This window comes from Camelus ferus, chromosome 8 (assembly GCF_009834535.1).
Source record: "Camelus ferus isolate YT-003-E chromosome 8, BCGSAC_Cfer_1.0, whole genome shotgun sequence".
Classification (NCBI taxonomy): Eukaryota; Metazoa; Chordata; class Mammalia; order Artiodactyla; family Camelidae; genus Camelus; species Camelus ferus.
This window is the reverse complement of record NC_045703.1, coordinates 28,117,653-28,139,531: the sequence shown is the minus strand read 5'-3', so window position 1 is coordinate 28,139,531 and position 21,879 is coordinate 28,117,653. Positions and strand designations below refer to the sequence as shown.

The 21,879-nt window shown below is 45.3% G+C and overlaps 1 protein-coding gene across 1 annotated transcript in view; it reads left to right on the top strand.

Annotated features, from left to right (window-relative positions):
- Nucleotides 1–1,855: 1,855 nt before the first annotated feature.
- Nucleotides 1,856–21,879, top strand: part of RTN4IP1 (reticulon 4 interacting protein 1) — a 128,913-nt gene continuing 108,889 nt past the window's right edge. Inside the window, exon 1 of the mRNA XM_032484620.1 lies at nucleotides 1,856–2,102. The gene's annotated coding sequence lies outside the window, so the exon portion shown is untranslated. The remainder of the gene's footprint in view (nucleotides 2,103–21,879) is intronic.

The following is a 21,879-nucleotide window of genomic DNA, read 5'->3' as shown; positions in this document are numbered from 1 at the left end:
AACGAAGAGCTCACCATCCAGCAATTTGTAATTGATCACAATTATGTTGCTTGGCTGGGGTGGAGGGGAGCAAAATGAAGGAAAGCATTTGGTCAAAAGATTAGCACGACTATCAGAGGGTTTTGTCAGATCCAGAATTTAAGTTGATTTAGCAACAGCAACAAAATGAAGTCATTCAGAAGAACCCAAAATGAAATCAAGACATGAAAATGGAGATTTATTCCACATGTTGTGGGTTGATGTTTCCTTGGAAGGAGGGGTCAGGAATTTTTGATCCTTAACGCAACCACATATTAAAGTAATTTAGCTAATTTAGACATGTTTGCCACTACCACAAAGAAAATAAATTATAGTGGGCTGTAGCCTGATGGCTAAAAAGCCAATTCACCGAAAATGGAAGGATGTTGCTGGTACTCCCGTTTGGTAATCGCTACAGTATGTCAGTCCTAGGGGTCTGGTTAACCAAATGAATGCACATTTCATGAAATTCAGTGTAATTTTTTCCTAGAACTACCCCTCTCAATTACAGTGAAATAGGTTCTGCTAATCATAGGCTGCATAACTTGGAGATTAAGCATGGGTTTGAGGGACAGAGATGCTTTTTATTATATCGTTTGGTCTTCTGTGGAGCATGAGGGAAGATGTGTCAGCGGGGCTAATGTGGTTTCTTTCTTTACTTTAGGAATCCACTTAAGAGTTTAAGTGATCCCAGGACTTGAACAAACTTCAGTGCTCATTCCGTCAACTCCCTTCATTTTACAGAAGAGGAAAGAGAAGAATAAAGGTTGTGACTTGTCTGAGGTCATGTAGTGAGGTCGTGACAAAGCCTGGATTATACTTGGGTCTTCTGACACCCAGACCTGTATTCTTAACACTGCAGGAAAATGCACGCTCTGAAAGTCCTGGCTGACTGGGCCCTCTGGTCCAGTTTCAGGTAACTCACACATTTCCATCTTTCCTGGGTGTAAAGCCATGTTGCGTCAATTCCACTGAAAGAGTAAAGAAGGGATCCAGAAACTAGGTCTCTGAACCTAAGGTTAAAGCTTTAGTCATTTTTTCTTCTTTCTAGAGCTGACTTAAACTCTTTGTTTCAGTTGAAGGTCAGTGTGTAGTCACCTCTAGTGGAAAAGCCAGGTCACCTGCCCCTGCACTCTCTTGCTTGCTCTCATTTGCTGGTGGTTTTGTAATTTTGAACAGTGCACCATGGGCTGCCGGCTGAGGAACTCTGAGCTGGGGGTAGGAGCATCACCAAAGTGGGAAAAGGGCGCCTACTTGCTAACTGAGCATTACAAAATTTTCAGTTTGCAATTTGCTTTATGTATTTTGGAATGTATAATTTTCTCCCAACTCTCAGATAGTTCCTTAGGCCCCGAGAAACTCCCAGGCCCTGGGCACTCTGCTTGTAGAGCCGGTGGAATAAGGATGTGGAAAGGAGTGCCATCCGGGTGCGGTGATCTTCTCCCCTTAGCTTCTGCAGTCCCCACCCTCACCCCATCCACCCAGGACTCCCCCAGTCAGGTTTGACCACACTGTGAGGGGACTGTGTAGTGACTCAGACTTGCTGAAAATGACAAAGAAATTGTTGAGTCACATGATCTCATTTTATTCAAGTCCACTTTGAAAACAGGTTAGCAAAAGCGAGGCGTTATTGTCACCCCATAGGCCCAAACCAGTGTTTCTTCATTTCTGTTATTATTAACATCCTGGTGCAAAAGGAGTGTGTAGTGAACAAGTAGTATTTCTTTGGCTACTCAACATCAATTCCGCCTTCCTGATGGCATCTGATTTCTTTTAGGGAACTGTCTCCTCCCCATGTATGCAGTCATAGAGGGGTATAAACCCAGGTGCCTTCTCCCTACCATGGAAGGTCTTGGAGAGACCTGATTCTGCCTCTCCCAGCCTGAGGATGGACATGTGGTTTGAACACAACAAATTTGATAAGCTCTTCTGGAACTTCAACCTTGCACATGTGACACAAGGACCTCAGGAACAGTTGGCAGGAAGCCATGCTGAATAGACTGAGTTGTCTGCTCCTGACCTTCAAGACCCTCCTCGGTTCCTGCCCACCTCGAGGACTGGCTCTTGACTCTCCTACCCATTCTGTAAGTACCCAGATAACTTTTAATACACTCCCACTTGATTGTATTAACTTGAGCCGGTTTCTGTTGCTTGCACCAAGAATCCTGGTACAAGGTCCCTGTCTGGCTGGACCATTCATCAAAGGTGGGTCTGCAGTGTTGTCTTCATATCTACCCTGTCTGAAGTGTTCTCCTGGAATTAGCCTAGATTAGTTCTTTCCTCCACTAGCAACACAGCCTCCAGGACTGGCTCTTTAAAGGACTGATAGGAAATATTCCTCTGCCTTTCTAGCCCTTACAGTTTCTTGTTATTAAAACAAACACCAAAACAAAACTCATCAGGACTTGGAAATCTGTTTGACAGTTTTTAATAAAGTTAAATACGTGCCTACTCTGACCTAACAATCCCACCTCTAGAAACATATTGAAGAAAACTTGGTGCATATGTTCACGAATTTGTACAAGAATGTTCACAGCTACTTTATTCATACTAGTCAGAAACTGGAAACAACCCAAGTGTTCATCAACAGAAAAATAGGTAAAGAAATTGTAGTATATTCATACAGTGGAATACTAAGCACCAACAGAAAAGACGTAACAACGTGTATGAATCTCAGAAAAATTGAATGGGGCCAAAAACTAAGAATCCACATGACTATTTATATAAAGCTTGAGAGCAGGCAGAGCTAATCTTTGGTACTACAAGTCAGAACAGTGGTTATCTTTGGGGAAATACTGACTAGGAAGAAGCACAGGGAGCCTTCTGGAGTACTGGGAATATATTTCATAGTTACATGGGTATATATATATGAAAAAACCCATTAAGCTATACATTTAAGACTTGTATGCTTTATTGTGTGTGTTATACTTCAGTGAAAAAGATAAAAAGAAAAGGTAAAATGAAAAAAGGATTCTATGGATAACAGCAGTTGTAAAATTTAAATGTTTTGTTAATTCTGCATCTAGTCAAATTAGATTTATCCCCCAGTCCCATATATGCTGTTCCCGAGGGACTGGAAACCTTTTGTACTTTTCTTTCTCCTTTGTGCTTTATTTACATCAAAGCATTAGGAAGCTAATGTGTTTCCCCTTCCAGGAGGATTTATATGTTCAAAGGAAAACCATTGGGAGAAAGTAATGATTAACACACAGGAATGACTGGCTCAATGGTGGGCTTTCAGGCATCAGTAGAGGAGGTATTTCAGGTCAAGGGAGGGTCAAGGGAAGCTCCCAGAATGTTCCACACTGAATGGGGAGAATGAGCAATAAACTCCTGATAGACATTTCTGCTGATCTACTGGTGTGGCCAGCAGCCTTTGGTGTTCCCCTCCTGTGATGGAAAATTCAGCCTGCTTGTTTCCAACAGGCGAGAGGAAGCACTTGTCTCGTGGGGCCAGTCTTTTCCTCCAAAGTTGGGAGGTTGGGGAGGGTGGGTCTCCTGGGCAGCTTCCCTCCGCACGGAGAACAAGGACAGGAAGCAGGCAAAAGAGAGGCGAGGACAAAGGATGCTGAAGTGAGGGTGAAAGTGGAAAAGCACGGGAGAAAGTGAGAACAGGGCAGCACCCGTGGGGAACAGAAGGAAGACACGGCAGGGGCAAGGCGAGGGGAAGGGAACCCAGCAGAGAGTAAAATGAAAACAGATGGTAGGAGGGGAGGAGACCCCAAAGCAAGCTGTGCCCTTGACACATCCTGGCCTCTCAGGGAGCAGCTGGATGGGCAAGTGGCCTCCTGGCTTCTTCCTCCAGTCTCCAAGCTCGCCTTCCCTCCACTATGCCTACAACATCAAACCTCACCTTATCCCATGATTCCTCAGATGAAAATCGTTTAATAGCTTGACATTTCTCCTTAAAAAGTCCAAGGTCCTTAACATGGCCTGCAAGAGCCTTTTCATGGCTCATTCCCTGTGTGCTCCTCCGGCCTCATCTACTCTGTGAATAATGAGTAAATGTATTCAATCAGTTTTAGCTACAGTCCTATTCACAGCATCTGGCTGTCTGGTTCCACTTCAAGAACCCTAGGAGGGTATCGACTGTATTTACCCAACCCAACTCCAGGAGGCCGCTGTAAGAGAATTCCTGAGAGAACCCCTCCAGCCAGGACTACCTGTACCCCTACCTGTTGAGGGGGGACAGAAGTTGGGATTGCCTAATTGAGATCTGAATCAAGAGATGCATGCTCCTTGCCCTACCTCTCTCATCTAGGATGCTTGTTGTGACAAAGTCCTCTCTTCTCCCATCCAGATCCTGTCTGCCCTTTAAGACTCATCTCAAATACCACCTCCATTATGACCCACTCAGGCTCAGGAGTAAGGCTTTCTGGTATTTTGGCAGCAGCCCTTGTTTGCGGGAAAAAGGAGGAACTTTGGACCAGAAGTTGACAGGTCTTGGTGTCATAACATGAGGGGGTCCTAGTGGTCCAAGATCCACTTTCCAGGAGTCCACAGCAAACTAAGCTTAGTTCCCGTAAGCATCAGTCAGTAACCTCGAGGGTCCAGCCTCTGGCTGGGGCAGAGGGCAGACAGTATCAGAAGCGGGCAACAGCTGAAGTTAAGGGAGCAGTCTTGTCAGTGTGGTAACCAGCTCATTTAGGGCAGGACCTCACCTGGCGATGTAGAAGTTTGATTCAGGCACCTGAGGGAAGAAGCAGGTAAAAGCCAGGCAGGAGGTCAGGGGCCCAGCCTGCAATAGGAAAATAACTCAGATCCCAATCATGCAGACCAAATGGACCCACCAGGGAGAGCTCAGGGAAGGTGGAAATTCCATGGGTTTCAGGTGTTAAAGGAACCCAGTGGACACTGCATCTGTGAACTATCCACAAATTGTAAATTCTATCCTGATCAGCTGCTAGTCGTCCTGGCTGGATCTCACGGACTAGGTCTGGCTGAGCTTGAGCAGGAGGGGTGCCGTGAGCTGCAGCTGCTCTGGGCTGGGAGATGTAGGGGCTGAACCTTCTCTGGGAACCTTCTCTGCCCTCCTCCCACTTTCCACCAAAGATGCTGGCACCTCTCCTCACTTTGGCTATATTCTCCGACTGTAAGTAACCCCTGTAGGGTGTAGCAGAGGGCCAGGCACACACAGCAAGTGCAGATTAAGTTGAATGGAAGTGCGTTTAGGTCCTTGGCAGCGCAGGCCCTGAGGTGTCCTATGATCTCAAAATGAACCCTTTCCCACGTGTCTTACACTGCTGATCAGGATGCCTCTTCCTCCAGGTGCGGTAAAAGGTAGAGTCACTTCCCATTCTCCCGGGTCCCAAATGGAAATGGAGGGCAGTCCATGTACCCACTTTCCTCTGCTCATCTCAGGGTTTGTGCCCCAGCAAAAGTGATCTATTCCTTCTTCCTTTCTGCCTCCGACATCAGTGGGAAAACTTGATCTCTTTGCCATGGAGACCAGCCACTGACTTCAGAGTGCCTGTTTATTAAACATGAAAGTAATGTATGCCTGGCTGATCTGAGCAGCTGTCAGAGAGAGAATGGGCTGTTAGCAAAGGAAGTCACTAATTTTGAGGCATAATTGCTCACTTAAGAGAGAGCTGGCCCCCCTTCATCTTCCGGGTGGAGCTGGGCAGTGTTGGTAAGATTTGCCTCGGCACACATTTCTTGTTCAGGCTTTTTTGTTTGTTTCTTTTATGATTAGTACAGTAACTGTACTTCTTTCCCCCCTTGTTTCGTACTAAGATATATAGACTTTCAGTGAGTGGTGTGACAGATTAACTTGGCTTTGTGGGCAGGCTCAGGAAACCCAAACCCTCTCACGATGTTGTTTCCTTTGGAAAATGTATTTGGATTCCATGCCACCTACCTTCGAATGGGCTTGTCTGTTTATTCACTCAACAGTCCTCACCAGGTGTGTGAGAGGAAAAGACGTGGTGCTGAGTGACACAGAGAGCAGACTCGATGTGTTTTGTGCGTGCTTGGGCAGGTGGGAGAGACGCAGGCACCTTACCAGGGAGACAATAAATTCGAAGAGAGGTGGGGAGTCCTCCATCTCCCAGCCAAAGGAGTTGTGTGATCTTCAGAAAATCAGTCCCTTCATTTTTTTCGTTTCATGCATTCAATGATACAATCCTCGAGAAAATGTGAATTCTGAGATCTATCATTTTGAATCACCAAGAATTCTCTAAACCTCTAAGCAAACTGGGTTCATCCCTGCTTGGTTGTGAAACAGCAGCACGGTCCCCACTGAAGAACAGACCGACTAGGGAGGCTGAGTGGTAGGGGAAGAGGCTGCTTGTAGCTGGCCCTTAAGTCTGGAAAGATCTAGCCCCAGCTGTCTGGTTAGAGTCCAGCCAAGTCTCTCATCCTTCCTGACCTCGGTTTCCTCATCAGAAAATGAAATAGCGAGCAATCAGATTCTTTCCGGTTCTAACTTTTGGGTAGAGATTGTAAGTGTAGGTTTACATAAACAGAGAGGGTACCTAACCTTGGAGAGCTGAGCAAGGGTTAACTATGGGTCCAGGTCATTGTTAACCAAGTACAACCTCTGGTCAAAGGGGTCTCAGGCCACAGGTGCTGGTTTCGAGTCTCTGTAGCCCTGTGCAGGCATTTACACAGGTAAACATAGGACTACCAGGGAGCTCCCAATTCCATTCCACTGCCACGGGAAAAACAACTTTGTAAGTGTCTCAATATCTGGTAGGCAATTTCCCCCTCCCCTTTCCCAGTCCACCCCACTGATCAACACTTGAGTATCTTCTAAATAAGGAAACAGAAACAGAATGACGTGAGCACACCAAGGCCAATCATGTCTGAGCTTTCTGATCCTAAACTGCCCGGGAGCCTGGATGTTACATGTTCCATGATGCTGACAGATTGTATTTAGTTGCATCTAAGAAATGAAACCCACAAACAAGTTTCAATAAACAGAGTGGATTAAAGGGTCAAAAGAGACCCTTTCCTCTTCCAACCTCCTTTTCTCTTGCAAACTGAAAGACATTAAGGAAATTCATTACAATTTTGTTGTTGTTTGTTTTGTTAAAGGAAGACTGGAGAAACCTCATCCTAGGAGCTGCCACTGGGGCAATGACTCAGCACTATTTTGGTGGGGGGTAGGGTAGAGCTGTGTGGAGGGGAAACCCTGTTGTCACTGTTTGTAGCCAGGGGAAGCCAGTCTTTTAAGAAAGTTATAGAAATTCAAACTGAAAGAAAATTAATATGGAATTCTGCAAGGGATTTCATTTCTTTCACGGAATTCAGTCTGAAATGTGAAACCCCATTCCTTCCTAGTTCCCACTGAGGTTTGGTGTGAATGGACAGTGGATTTAGAGCACACAGGCCAGACTTGGCCAGGGTCCCTTTCCACGCTGCAGAGGGAAGGGAATCACAGATCCTTGGCTCTCAGAAGCAGGTATTATTTTCTCTCATCTCAACAAGAATTCAGGCAACATGTCGTTATCAAAATCTCAAGAGACCTGACTACTCTTACGTGATTTGTTTCAAAAGTACCTCTCCCTCCATAACTAAGGGGATGAAATAGGGCCATTCAGTCCACACAAAACCCATCAATCCTGAGCATTACCTTGCCTGCATGAAAACTATGTCTATGCATTTGACTCTTTCTCTCTGCTCTCCTTTGGGCCGACACTCGTAGCCAGGCCTCATGGCTGTTGACCAGTTGTCCGAGGCTACTTTAAAAGATTTTTGCTTTCATTTATAACATAAGTCACACTCTTCTTGTGTCTGTTGCTGCGTTTTCCAAAGAGATTATGTCAAAGGAAATTCAATACCCACTTTTCTCATTTTTGGCTCACTCATCAAAAGAGCAATGCTATTTGATACTTCAGAAGATGATTTTCCTGGGGAGCTGATGTGTCCAGGGAAGGGGAGCTGGCCTCAGCGTCAGGTGACTGAGTTTTGTTCCCATTTCTACAGTCGACTCAATATGTGCCCTTGGGCAAGTCACTGAGCCTCTTCATGTTGCGGTCTCTGCGGACGAAATCTGCCAACTGCATCATGTGTATCTGAACTTCAGTGGCCACTGGGATAAAAATAGGAGGGAGCCAGGTGTCTGTGTGGGCCCAGACTGATGGGAGGAGAATGACCACGGGACCTCAAAAATGTCCTTGAGCTGCAAAGTCTGTTATAGGGTCAGGCCACATCAGTGCCCTTGGGCAATTGGCCCGTAGCCTGTGGGGTCAATTTGAGTACTTGAATTTTTCCAGAAAAAAGAAAGAACTGCATCAGCCTCCCAGTCTGTATATTCTGTCTGCTCCATGTCCCCACGCCACTTCCCCTGCCATGAGACTCACCACTGATTGTCATTACTTGCTTGATCACTTGCCTCCTAGACTGGAAGCTTCTGGGGGTGGGGTGGAGATGTCTGCCTTATGCAGCATTGTACCCTCAGTACTGAGCACGTGCCTGGCAAATAGAAGTTATTCCAGAAACAACTGCTGAGTGGATGAATGAATGAGTGCTGACTAGCCTCAATAGAATATACTATTTCTGTGTCAGTGAGGTTGCCTATTCCAGGCAAGATGTGGTACAATCTGATTAACCCCATCTCCCAGAGCCCCACTATAGTGTAATAACAAAGCTGATCTCCGACCAAGTAAAATGCTGTGACACTTACATCTCTCTTAGTAAGAAGATCCAAAAATGTTCAAGCAGCTGGTTTTGTGAGCTCAGCAAAGTCCCAGCCCTCTGACCTTTTAGGTGCTCTGTCCACACTTCGCATGAAATGTTCTTTTGAGAGTGACAGGACAGTATTCTAAAGACCAGATGTTAGTGTCAGGCAACCAGAATCATCTGATTTTATGGCTGAACACAGGACAAGTTTTTTTTTATATGCAAAAATATCATTTAATATAATTTAATAGTCACTCAGAACATAAAATATTAGCATGTAGGGGTAAAGGGAAATGTTCTTAACCAGAAGGAAGCGATTTATCAAAGACTCATAGTTAACATCAGGCTTAGTAGCAAAACTAGAAAATTTCCGTTGGAGCCAGGAACAAGGTGAAATTGCCCACCATGGGGGATGTATTATTTTACAGAAGCCACAAGAAGATTTCATTCCACCTGTCTGCAAAAGATAAACTCCAAGTTAAGAACTGTGGTTGCCTGGGAGCGGGAGAGGGTGGGATTGCTTAGGACAAGTTGAGTCATGCCTCTGACGCCACTCTGAAAGGTGACCAGTGAAGGCCTGGCTAGAAGCCCCTTCTCAGCTTACATCAGAGTTGAGAGTATTTCTGATGTTCTAGCCAGTGCGTGTGTCTTGAACACCATTAGGTTCAACAGTAGAAGCCCACCTATAATATCCTTTATGTTAATTAACAGATCGCTAATTTTCCCAGCAGAAGCCATTTCTATCATTCATTTTGCCAAGCTTGCCACAATGAGCAAGCTTCTGTTGTCGAGTCCAGATGAAGATAGTTAAGGCACTGGGGGTAACCACCTGAATAATTTTTTCACGGTGAACCGATGGAAACAACAGAAGCAGCTCAGACTTAGAGCAATTGCAAAGGCCCGCGAGGCCCTGCTCTTTGACAACGAAGAGAAGAGTAGCTCAGCTCCAGCGAGCTTTCCTCCTCACTGTTCTTAGCAGCTCCACCAGCTGCCGGGGATTTGGATGACTCGCTGGCTTCCCCAGGTGGGCCTCAGTCCGGGGTTGTAAGTGGGAGTAATTGATCTAATTCATCTTTCAAGTTCCCTTACAACCTCCCTAGCTAAGCAGGTAATTTCAAGTCCCAAGGGCAGATATGAGATGGGCCCCAGAATCTTTTGGTTCTACTGGCCAAGGAAGGTTCCTCACCTTCCTCCCTTTATTTCCAGTAAACACTTACAGCAAAAGGTCAACTGAAGAGTCATCTGGGATGGCTGCCCTGATTCCTTCCAAACTTGTCTCTACTTCCACCTTCTGTAGCCTCTGAGCTCTGGACAGGAACGCACTGCTGACCACTCCACACTGGCCAGGAGCCTGAGCCATGGCACAGTGGTCTCGGGGCATTTGTGCCACTACTGACCCTTTGTGTTATTGCAGCTGTATGGGTCCCCAGAGTTGTATCCGTGTTTTTCCCTACACGGACACACACGCACCCCATGCATATTCTGTAAGAGTGAGCCTCTATCTTGGGTGCCTGCCTAGGGCTCCAGTTCCTCACTGGGATTAGTGGTTTGTTCTGAACTTAGATAACTCGGACATCCTGCCTCGCTCTTGTTGCTCCTCCCTGGAGGACTAGAACCTACCCTGCTTATGGTACAACCAATCACTAGCCCCAGTCCTACCTACCTGGTTCTGGGTTCTTTTTTTCCCCTCCTGTCTGTGCTACCAGGCGTGCCCAGTGAACCTGGCTCCTGGTGTTATCACAGCATAGGGTTAATTTTATATGTGTCTTTCTTCATGGTAGACAAGTTATTTGCATAATTAGTCATTCACACCAACCCTGCTAAAGGAAACCCGAAGGAGTGGCTTGAAGTGGTTATGCTTTGCCCCATATGACCTCACCCCTAGAGCTGATGGGTTCAGGGTTGGTACCTAACCAACAGGCAGCCAATCAACAGACTGTTCAGTACCTCATTTCATAACCTGGCACCCACATACATATATAAAAACTGGGTTAATCCCCATTTCTTTCTTGGAAATTTCAACAGGGAAGTATCAAGAGAAAAAGACATGGTAGGATGTTAGAAACAAGAAAGTAAGAGTTGAGGCCACAATTGAATCATAATGAGCCTAAGTTACAAAATATTGAAACTAGGAGCAAGCAGAAGTGCTGGAAGAGAAACGTTTCAAGCCAAGGGAAGGAAGCCCAGAGATTGACCTAGGTTAGTGGGCATGACCCTCCAACTCCTGCCACAGAGCCCTGGTGTCTCCTGAAACTGGAGTGGCTCCCTAGTCCCAGTGCCACAAGCCTCGCCCCCCTCAATGCCTGTCCCTGGCTGTCTGTGAAAGACTAGCTCCATTAATGTTCCATGTTTATAGTTTTACAAAACAAACAAAAAAATCTTCCTCCTGGGCTAGTCTGCCTGAATCTGCTCCTCATGACCAAGAAAATCCTCCCACTTTATTCTGTGTGCAAACATGGTAGCATGTATCCTTGTAGCTTTTTGCCCCTAATACAAGGCATGGTAAATAATGGGCCCTCAGTAAATCAATGCTGAATCCAAGAATTTTTGAAAGCCCAAATGAACACACAAGTTCATGAAATTATTGTCCTATGTTGCAGTATCTTCAGTCTGGCTCTTTCAAAGTTGAACGTAGGATGGCCACATTGCCTAGGACCCCGCCCCTGCCCCAGACCTTCCTATTCCATGAGAGTAGAGACACGCTGCTAATTTTTAAAAATATAAATCCTTAATCAGATTTTAAAATCTCTCTCAAGAAGATAAATTCTTCTACCCTATTCTCAATCTAGTTTGTTGAATTAACCAACACAGACACACACACACACACACACACACACACACACACACACACACACAGAGGAATTAAATCTTTTTGATTTTGTACAGTTCTCAATAATTTTAGTGGCCTAGTTTGTGGTTCCAAATGATTCATCTAAAAATTAACCAGAACTGGTTTGATATCATCTTCCTATGTGGAAGTTATTTTTCAATTCACTCTATTGTAGCTTTGCAAAGCAGTTAATTTGTTAGAAGAAAGCAGTTACCTTTTCTGCCATGGATATATAAAAATTAGTTTGGTTATAAGGAACTTTTTAACTTGGAGCTATTGAAAATTATTTACCATAGAAGGAACATGTATCGATCTCCTGCGATGATGAAAGCCATGGTCCCCCGTGGTGGCTGCCAGTCTAGTGGTAGTTGTTCCATCTGCTTTTCCCCACCATTAGGAGAACAATGGTAGCTTACACTACACACTGCCGTGGGCATCAGGAGAGGGAGGGAGAGGGAGGTTTGTGCTAGACAAGGGTCAGCAAACGTTTACTGCAAAGGGCCAGGTATTTTAGGTTCTGTGCACTTCATTGTCTCCATCACAACTACTCCAATCTGCCCTTGGAACACAAAAGCAGTCTCAGACAATACATAAATGAGTGAGTGCTGCTGTGTTCCAATAAAACTTTATTTATTGTCACTGACAATTGAATTTTATATAGTTTTCATGTGTCACAAAATATCATTCTTTTATTTGCAGCCAATTTAGACATGTTCAAGCTGTTCTTATCTTGTGGGATGAGAAACAGGATGAGACATGGATGCAGGTTTGAGGTCCCTGCTTCCTGCCTCACCTGAGTGCTGGAGGTTTGGGGTGCAAATAATAAATATGAATGGGGGGCCCTAGAGTGGAAAAGACTCGGGTCTTCCTCCTAGGGTGAGTCCTGGGGAAGCTATGAACCTCCCATAGAAGCTTCATGTCCCCCATGGCACAGGGGCATCAGAGCCATGGTGGCTGAGGGGGAGGCATGGACAGAAGGACCAGGAGCTGGCTCTGTGACAAGCACCCAGAGCAGTGAGGGCAGAGCCCTCAAGTTTCCTGAGCTCCTGTTTGAAGAGAGTGTGGAGCAGGCTGACCAGCGGCCTGCAGATTCAAAGAAGGCTCTGCTGGGAAGGGAGACCTGCCTGGACCCACAGCAAGAGGCCATGGCTGGTCAGGGGACCCTCAGCGGGGACAGCAGAGGCAGAGGCTGATGCCCAAAGACCTTGTGGGATGAGACTCTCCTCAGAGGAGAAGCAGCCTGCCTCCATCCCTCTGGGTTTCTCAGAGCTGATGAAGGACTAGGGAGAGGGGCTCTTCGCCTCCTTGTGCTAGAGGGGGGGGGTGGATTGCAGCAGGACACGCTGTGAGCTCGCCAGTGCCAGATCGGAAATGGAGCTAAGTTCTGGTGGATCTTCTTAGCAGCAGCATCTGCCTTTCCTCCAAGAATATTTTTATCCACACACAAGGAGGGGGAGTGAAAAGCCACGCCCATCTCTTATCACAGGACAAGGAGGGTTTTCCAGTCCAGCTGCAAGGATGCCTGGCCACCCACGGGGCTGCCCCTTCTGTCTGAGATGGGATCACCTGGCCGTGGCAGGAAACCCAGCCAGCTCTGGTGTGCTGGACTCCGCCTGTGGGGCAGTGACATCACCCTGGTGGTGGGGGCCTCATGGGAAAACTCCTGTTCTGCAGTTCTGCATCCTAGACTCCACAGAGCTCTTGTGAGCAGGGCTGCGGTCTCGGGGAGGAGGGTGTATGTGATTCCAGAATCCCCTCAAGGTACTTGTTTAAATTTAGAGCTAGAAATGAGTGCTGGAAATGATGCAGTTGTCTGCCGTTAATTTACTCTGATGAGAAGCAAAGCTCTTACTTTCTTTATGCCTCAATTCCTTTACCTGCCTTACTGTTATGTCTTATTTGTTTAGTTCTCCCAGCCCCTCCTTACTCAATTTTTTTTCCTACTGCTGAAATCCAGTTGGCGGAAACTAAAAGTTGTAAAGCGGATATGGAATGTATAGAACCACTGTGGTTGACATCTCAGATTTTTTTTTTTTTTAAAGCAAGTATTTATTTCTTCAGAACTAAACTTATCAATTCAAAGTAACTCTGTTTTAAAACTCAGACTCCTCTGAATAAAGTCAGTTTCTGGATTTTTTTCCCTGCCCCTGGGCCACCTTCTCCCTGGAGGCCATCCCAGTGCACAGAGGGAGATTAGGCACTGCAGCCCCAGGCACTGAGGAGAGGGGAGTTTCACCACCATCCTCTGCCCTCCACTGGCATCTACGCAGCCAGAACTTGTCACATGTGGTCCTCACAGCCATGGACTGGCACCTTCCTTCCATGCCCCCAGTCCCAACATGCCCTCCAGTCAGCAGGCCTGCACATTCACGTTTGGCTCTGCAAGCCCGCAGTGCTTGGCCACTTGGGCACACCTGGCTGCTTCCTCTTCCTCTTGCTGGGGAGTGGGCATCTCTGAGCCACTCCCTTGGCCCCTGGGAGAGTCCTTGCTGGTGCCAGACACAGCCATCTCTTGTGTGCTTGCCAAGCTCCCGGCCCACACCCAGGGAAGTTCCCCATGTGCCTAGTTCCTCCTTGACCAACCTGGGTTGGACGACTGCCTCACCTCCCTAGACTTAAAGAGGCCAAAGGTGAGAACAGGGTGTGGGGCCTTCTCAAAGACATTCAGTCATATCTATCTCAATTTCTTCTCAAACTTCTCTCACCTCAGACATATCAGGTCTTGGACTGCATGACTTAATTGATAAAGATATCCAATAACTCCAAATTAATTTATAAATTTGATGTAATCCTAATCAAAATTCTAGTTGTAATTTTTTTTTAGAAACTTGATATACTTATCCTAAAAAGTATAGGGAAAAGTAAGTTCCAGACATAGCTAAATCAATCTTGAGACAGAAGAATAAAGAGGGGGAAATTGCCTACCAGATACTGCGACACCTACAAAGTTGTTTTTCCCATGGCAGTGGAGTGGAATTGGGAGTCCCTTGTAGTCCTTTGTTTACCCGTGAACTTCATCTAACGGAGTTGGCACCACCGAGCAACAGGGGGAAGATGGGTTGTTTAGTAGGCGGTGATGAGAAAATGGGCAGTGAAAGAAAGAATGGAGAAAAATGAAGTTGGGTCTCTAGTTAACCCCACATACAAAGAAGCTTTCCAATGGATTAGGGATCTAAACACAAAAGGTAAAACTATAAAAGTAGCAGGGAAAAGCGTTGTAACCTGGGATGGGGGAAAATTTCTTAATCCAGACATCGAAAGTGCAAACCACAAGGCAAAAAAGATAGATCTGATTACATCAAAATGAAGGGTTTCTGTTAACAAGTGGCACCACAGTTGAATTGAATTTAAGAGATAGGGGACAGGTTGGGAGAAGAGATTTATGAGATGTATGATGTCTAAAAGTGACGAAGGACAGACATCTAGAACACGTAAAGAACTCTTGCAATTTAGCAAGAAAAGAGAGTACACTGAAGGAAAAGTGGGGTAAATGTATAAGCAGACAACTTACAAAAGAGGAAACCCAAAGGCTTAAGAAGGATATGAAGGAAACTGCTCATTAGTAACCAGTGAAATGCAAATTAAAGCAATGATGAGGGATCACTTTATATTCGAAGGGCACGTTAAGCTGTAAGGCTTACAGCTATTAGCCTAGCACAGTCAGAAAGCTGGGTGATGCCAAGTGCTGGCAGGATGTGGGGATAGAGATTCCTCTTGCCACCAGTGGGAGCACAGGTTGGGGACTTGTCTGGCAGTAGCTAATCAAATGAAGCATATGGATACCTCATGACCCAGCAATTCCCCTCGTGGCCTAGGGCCTGTAGACATTCTCACGCAAGCCCATCAAAGGGGCCTGTAGAAGCCGGAGTCAATCCAGGGGTTGTGGGATTTGAAGTTTATATAATTGAGGGAATCCTATTTAAGAAAAAGAGTACAAGTTTTATATATAAAGTTGGGTACAGAGCTGTGAAAAGGGTTTGTGCAGGTGAGAAGCCTCAAAGCGTAGGCTCCAACAGCCTCTCTGTGAATTTGACTCTGTAGGTAAGCAGGTTCACTGCAAAGCTGTGGGCAAAGTGGGGAGCTGAAAGCTTCTAAGCCAATTTTATTATCATATCTATGGGCTGCATGGGGATAAATAACTGGTTATATTATTTTGGCATTCTCTTTAATAGTAAGACATCGAAATAAACAAAAAATGCAGTCCTCTAGTAATGGGGATCCAGATCCCTAAACGGGCTCAAATAATCTATCACTGAAGGTTGAGGGCTATAGGGTATAAACATGCAAATAGACCCATTGGAGATGCAGTCAAGAAGTCCCAGGGCCTCTGGCCTGGCAGGAACTTTCAGTCATACTTGGAGGGAGAAAGAATCTTGCAAAGCTTCCCAGCTTCTTTCTTTTTAGAAGTGCCTTTCGGCTAAAAAGAGTGCTTGGAAGAATAGGCTCTGTGAGACTCCCTGGGGTGTGCTGGGGCTTGCTCCACTCTGCGGGCTGAGGGGCCAGAAAGAGGCCCTGGGCAGCGTGCTGAGTTCCTTGGCCCCAGCCAGTTTTCCCAGAAGGACAGTGGGAGCTGGAAACACTGGGCTGCTCTGTGAAGTAAGGTCCCCATAGAACAGGAAGAAGCTAGAATAGCATCAGGTCCCCTCAGTGGAGCTGACTCTAGGGATCCCTACTTAGAGGACCAGAATACGCCACTATGGCATTAGGATTATTTTGAGCTGAAGACAACTGAGAAACAGCAGATGCCCCCCCAAAAGCTCTCTGCCCTCTTCTTCAATTTGCCTAAAAGCAGATTTAGATTCTTTACCACCAGGGATTCTTATCAGTCCCAAGACAGCAGGGGAGGAACTGACATAACACACCTTACTAAAACAACCCTTATCTTATCTTCTATTGGTTTCCTCCATATATTTACCTTCCCACAAGTTTGCTGCCCTTGGAAGCCTAAAACCTATTTCCATTGTTACAAATTTATTGTTCTTTGTTAAAATGCTATGTAAGCCCAAGTTCTAACCACCCCTTTGAGTTACTCATCACTGAATTTCTCGTGTGTGTGTGTGTGTGTGTGTGTGTGTGTGTGTGTGTGTGTGTGTGTGTGTCAGATACAGTAAACTGTTTTTACCTTGTAAAGCTGTCTTTTGTCAGTCTAATTTGCAGGGCCCCAGCTGGACATCCTAGGAGGATAGAGGAAAAAACTTTTTTCCTTGCCTACACTAGCCACACACAGTGAGGAGGAGGTGGTGTAGGCATGTGAGTAAGAGTAACTGCAGAGACAGGGGCAGCCAAGATAAGACTAAATGACCGAGCAGGGCCCAGGCTACATTTCTGTGGCTGTGATCAGTGTGACCTGGCCTATCTGATACCCAGAACATACCCAGTTTTGTCAGTACTCATCTATATGATAAAATTATTTTCAGTAAGAATCATAAAATAGAATGGGTAATAATAATGTCCAGAAAAGAGACACAATCATACATCTTTAAAATTGAACTTCACATATATAGTTATGCCAGTAAAAAATAAAAATGAAATCAAATAAATATTACAGTACAATGAAAAGTAGAAAAAGGAAAAGGATTATATTTTTAACACATTAATACAGTTTTTGAAAAGGAGAAAACAAAGAGGCCTCATTGCAAGAATAGTCCACATCTTCACACGTACCCACCCCACAAGGCTGCCTGAGAAAACCAAGCACTGGATTGTGTTAAGAGTTGGTGAGACCAGAAACTGACACAACGTTGTAAACGGACTATACTTCAATTAAAAAAAAATACAAAAAGTTGGTGAGAGGGCAGGTGGCAGGTGTTGAGATCCTGTTCTTAGCCTCGTCAGAAAGATTTAAGTGGGTCCCAGTTGCTATGGTTTGAATATTTGTATCCCCCCAAAATTCACATGTTGACACCCTAATGGTTAGGAGGTGGGGCTTCTGGGGGAGATTAGGTCATGAGGACAGAGCCCTCACAAGTGGGATTAGTGCCCTCATAAAAGAGGCCTGAAGAAGCCTTCTTGCCCCTCCTACCATATGAGGATATGACAAGGAGATGAAACAGCCATCTGCAAACTGGAGGAGGGTTCCCACGAGAACCCTGCCGTGCTGGCACCCTGAGCTGGGAGTTTCACCTGCCAGAATTGTGAGCAGTGTATTTCTGCTGTTTATAAACCACTCAATACTTTGTGACAGGAGCCTGAATGGACTAAGACACCACTGTAGAAAGGAGCCTTCATGAGGACTGTGCAGGGGAGCGAAACTCACCCCCCTAAAATGTGTTTCTTTGGCATGTGGATTATTTCAAGCTGAAAATAATTAAGGCCCAAAAGACTCAGAAAGAACCTTTAACCTTCCCCCTAACTGCCTAAAAGAATGTAGACAGAGGACCTGTTCCAGGAAGGGAGCTATTACTGTGGGTAACTGCAGTCTGAACTAGGTGTGTAGACAGGAAGGAACCTTGCAAAGTCTGTTTATTAAAATTGCCCTCTGTGTCCCATTGCCTCTGCCTGGCCTAGAAAACATTTGTTTACCAAACATTTGCTTTACCATCTCTATGTGAATTGCCTTCCTCGTCTGTGAAGTCCCCAACCACTACGCCCAGTTTACTCTTCTGTCTTTAGCTGAAGATGGTATTTAAGATGCGGCTTCAGCCATTTTGGTGATTACTTGGTTTTCCTGGGTCTCCCTCAGGTATGCATATTATGAAACTTTTCTGCGATTTTCTGTTAATCTGTCTCATGTCAGTTTAATTCTTAGGCCAGCCAGAAGAAACTGGAAGGGCAGAGGAAAATTTTCTCCCTGACAGCTGCCTGTGGCGGACCCAGTGGTTATCTATGCCTTGGAGCTGGGGGGTGAGGTTGTGATAGAGCCTGTAACAGAGCACCAAGGAGGCACCCCTGGTCACGCTGGATGGGGTTCAGGACAGAGGCCCACTGACATGGAGGAATGGGGTGCCTGGCTGGTGTTCAAGGTGGAGGGCCCCCTCTTGTTGAAGGATTATCATGGTGTGTTGTGAGTCTGTGTGTGTGTGTGTGTGTGTGTGTGTGTGTGTGTGAGATATGTTGGGAGGTAGCCATTGCTGCTTCAGCTCCCTGGACTCACCTCAGGCTCAGAGCACAAGGTCAGACAACAAATTCCAGCTGCCACCTGCTGGTGCATGAAGCTTCTGGTCAGGAGCTCAGCTGTCAAAGGAGAAGCTGAGCAGAGCTGGACCAGGTGACCAGACTCTAGAGAAGGGATGAACCCTGGCTGAGTAACTGAGGGCATTAACTGGTAACATTTCAGCTGGGCTTTGCCTATCAGGTGTGGAGAAGGAGGACACCCCAGGAGCCAAAGTGGAGGAGAGATATTTTGTGACCCCTTTGGGGAACTCCTGGCTGTGACAGGGGCTCTATGGCCAAAAGGGCGCAAGAACATGGAAGGGGAATTTGGGGTCAGGTTGGTGAGGGCCTTGAATGCTTGTGGGCCACAGAGTTTGGGCAATGAGAGACAACAGAAGATTTTGAAAGAAAAGAAAGGGGGGATTAAATGTTTTAGAGATACAACTCTGGAGTGGGGAAGAAGGAGAATGGGGGAGGGCAGAGGTTGATTGCGAACAGAAGACTTATTATGAAGGTACCCTCTGTCCCTGGAAGAGATAACAAGGACCTGAGTGGGGGGACAAAGAGGAAAGGCCCAGATCCCCACTAAGGTCGGTGTGAGAGAGATGAGAAAACAGATAAATACAGTCATCAGACAGAGCCCTGGGGACCATAGTGTAGCACAGATAAGCACCTCGCTGAGCACAGAGGTCAGGACTCTTCTAGAGAGGTGGTACGTGAGCTGCATCCCAGAGGATGGTCTGGGGTGAGCCAGGCAGGAAGGCTAAGCAGGAGGCGTTCCAGGCAGGAGGAACAGTCCATGTGAAGGCAGAGAAGTCCCAAAGAGCACAGGGCCTTCGGGGAACTGCAGGGGATCTGCTCTGTGCAGCTGTGTACAGGTCTGAGTAGGGAGTGTCAGGGGAGCTGGCTCACAAAGGGGCTGGACGCGCCCCCAATGGTTTATTGAGGGCAAAGAGGAACTACGGAATGTCAGAGGGTTGAAATATGGGTCTGGAGCGGACAAGCCAGGTTGGGGTGGAAGTTACAGGTTAGAGAGTCATTGGAAGCATGGTTTAGAGTAGCTAATGGGGACCTCCCAGGTTTCTCCTCTCTATTCTTTAAATTCTATTTTATGTGGCAATAAACTTACTGGTATTTTCCCCCCAGTCTAGATAATTACCAAGTGTATGATTTTTGCCAGTATGAAATTAATCTGCTCTGTGGAACAGATTGCTTGGGCAGAACAACCTTCAAATTTCGGTTCTGCAGAGGGTCTCTAGATGTGCTGAATTTGACTGTGAACTAAGTCCCAGGTGGGCTACTGAGCCACAGGCCAAGGCTGAGAAGGGAGGTGGCTCCTGCCCTTGGAGCAGGTCCTGGGAGGAGGGTCAGGGCCGTGCTGCTCTGACTTGGGCCTAGGCTATCTCTGGGGTACTCAAAAGGCCAAGGCTCCTGCTGGGGCAACTTGGGGGAAAGCAGAAAAGAGAGAGGAATGGGAGAGATGAGGCCCATTTCCTGCCAGTTCTGCAGTGACGGTGTTATACTTAGGAATTGAAACACTATTTTTTTTTTTTTAGCCCATAGGAAACTCAAACTCAGAGAAAAGGAAAAAACTTTGGCATTGCTTTAGCAAATTTCAAATAGACTCTACATTCCTCCGGAGCAATCCAGAATGCATGTGCTAGTTTCTTCTATACTATAGATTGCATTCTCTGGCAGGCCAGTCTCATTTGGCAATAACAACGTTCAAAGAGAAACTGCTTCATCTTCAGGTTCTGTGCCTCAGGCTTGCTGAAAAGTGGAATTGAATTACAATATGTTTTGAACTTTTAAAAACATTAAAATGGCTGGCTCAATTTATGCTAAAGTGTAAATGACTAACAACAATTTTAAGTGATAGATCTATGGTGAAATTAACATTTTGCCAGGCTCAACAGCCAGTGGAAGAGATGTAGCTTAAAATTTCTTGCATCTTCCAGATGGGGAAAATATGTGAGCTTGTGTATGAATCCCCTAAAATTAATTTATTTGTTCCACACTTATTTATTGAGGCCTATTATAGCAAAGCCTTAGAAAAATATAAGAATGGATAGAAAAATACACAGGAAAGAATTCACACAAATGAGGAAAATGTGCCTGGGAAAGTTAAATACATGTCTTGCCTGAGATTACCAAATTTACTTCAATCAATCCATAAATCTCTCAAGTGTTTATTAATTATTTCAAGATGTGCCTTTCACAATACAAAGAATCACAAAGGAATATTGGAGAAATGTTACTTAGTCTGTGGCTTGAATTTACAATCTAGTTCAGGTTGCAAAAATAATATGCCTGAAGCAATTAGCCAATGAGGCAAAATAATCAGTATTTTGGTATGAAACTGTGTGGTATAAAAAAATAAGAGCATTAGCAGAGAGGAAAAATAGGCCCGAGCATGGGCATCCTCACTCCCTCTGCTCCTGGACCATACATTGGCTTGTTTTTGTATTTTGAGGAGGGCACTTTTTTTTTTTTTAAGTTTTCTTCATCTGTTTATTTACCTGGAAAAAGTAAGGTGATTGCCTGGCTGGTGGTAGCTGATCTGAACAAAATTCTTAAGTTTAATAATCTATAGGATATATGCAACAACATTTGGTGAATATTTTGGCTGTCCTTCATTAATAGGATTGGGAATCTGATTCACTGGATCCTGATTATAGTATCATAATCAGTTAAAGTTGGAGTATGCAGATCAGGTCTCTTGGTCTGAATTTTAAATAGGGGAGAGCACATATTTTTTAAGTTCTAGAAAATACAAAGAATAATATAATAAGCCCCTATGTTCCTATTACCCAGAATTAACAAATTTCAGCAAGTTCTTACTTTTGTTTCAGATACAGTTTTATATGACATGAAGGAAATTTCTTCAAGTGGACATTCCTTGTTCCACTCTTCATCCTCTCCCCTAAAGGCTTCTTTTGCTCAGCATTACACCTATAGGATTATCAAGGATGCATTTGTTCATTTTTCAGTGCTGAGTAATGTTCCATTGTGTGACTAGAACAACTTTATCCATTCTGTTATTGATGGTCACATGAGTTGTTTCCCTTTATTGGCTATTGCAAATAATCCTGCCATGAACAATCTTGTACATATCTTTTGGTGACCAAATGCACTAAGTTTTCTTGGGTATATATACCTTAGAGTGAAACGGCTGCCTTACAGTGTATGTATCTATTCAATTTTAGGAGATATCACTGGACAGTTTTCTAAGCTCAATGGGTACATTGGCACGAACACTCAGAATTTTACATCTTTTTAAGTTTTAGCCTTTTAATGGGTTATAGTAATATCTC